This window comes from Hipposideros armiger, unplaced genomic scaffold (assembly GCF_001890085.2).
Source record: "Hipposideros armiger isolate ML-2016 unplaced genomic scaffold, ASM189008v1 scaffold_552, whole genome shotgun sequence".
Classification (NCBI taxonomy): domain Eukaryota; kingdom Metazoa; phylum Chordata; class Mammalia; order Chiroptera; family Hipposideridae; genus Hipposideros; species Hipposideros armiger.
In genome coordinates, this window is record NW_017731902.1 from 886861 (window position 1) to 888384 (window position 1524).

Consider the following 1524-nt stretch of genomic DNA (forward strand, 5'->3'; position numbering starts at 1 on the left):
TTTTGCAACTTTTTGTTTAAACCTTTTTATTTCTAAAAAAGATGAAAAATGAATAAATTCTTGATTATAATTTTATATAATTCTGTCTGGTGCTTTATTTGGCTCTGGGAGAATGACCATTCATATCCACGTGAGTATTAAATCATAATCACAATTCAAGAATCTTAGTCTTTCCTTGTTTTAAGTCTGATTTTTTTTTTCCCTTGTAAGGAAAATATATCAATGCTAATCAATTTTGACTTGGCAAATAAAACTTACTTCAGATATGATCTAGGATAAAGAATTCCCTAATATATCATTAGTATCTAAAAACACTAGAAAATCTGAATTAGACATAATAATATAAAATAGTCTTTCACAACCAGATAATTTTGAACACCTTTTCTAACTACCAATTGCATACCTGGGCTACATTACATCAGGTTGACCCCTCCTGGAAATGCTGTAACTTTACATTTCTGTGTAATGCTTTGGCATGAATCTTTCCGCTGTTTGTATGACACAGTGAAGAGTGTGCTGCACTGTATACCCGGAGGCCATCCTCTGAGATCCCAATGAAGGAATTTCTATCCACCTGTAGACGAGGTAACAGTTGTGTAGGAGACCGGGAACTTTAAAACTGGTTATTTCCAAGTTAGCTGCTAGACATTAGCAGCCACTTTTGCCAAGTTCACAGCTTGCAAACTTATTATACTACTCTATATACTACCCTCTTTCATCACACTTTCCTACTCGTTACAGTTCCAACAGTATTGGGAGAGAAATTTTTCTCCTCGGACCAGAAGATAGGCACTTCTATCCTTCTCATCCACATAGCTGACAGTGGAAGGAGTTTGTCACTCTGCATACCCTCTTACAATAGGAAGAATTGCTGACCTGACTGATGAAAAGTGTTACTTGCTGAGCCACATTCCCTAGTGGACAGATCACTACTCGTGCATACCATGCTCCTATCTCTAGCCTTTCATTTTTCATGTTCTGATACTGTTAGGTTCCCAATTTCACATGATAAATACCCCTAGATAGGCCCAGGGTCTGCTTTAAAGACAGGCCCAGTGGGCCTCCCACTTTCTATCCTGCTAGTGACTTAGTGCATGGGTAAGGCAGGCCTGTGGCCCTTGTTCTTGTAGCTGGTTAGATAACAACTTGATTTGTACTACAGGTGTGTTCCAAGCAAGTAATAACCAAGTTCTAGATTTGCTGAGTAGGCAGAGACAAGATTCACTTTGGCCTCAGCTCTAAGTTGTGTTCTCCAACAGCTTACAGAAGTTCTGTGTTTAGTCTTCAGCTGGCTAATGGTTCTTGTGGATAGTCTACTTAAAATTCTGAACATAAAGAGATGGTGGAATTAAAGCACACTGAACCCCAACACCTAGTTTAGATTTTATGTAGTTTTTCTGTATCTTTAAAGGTGGCCTTTAAAACCTTTTTGAAACACTGGCAAAGTGTAAACAATTGTCAGTTACCTAAGCTCCATGCCTAAATGAGTGTTTACTCAACCACCACAGTACATTGGGGAAGAGG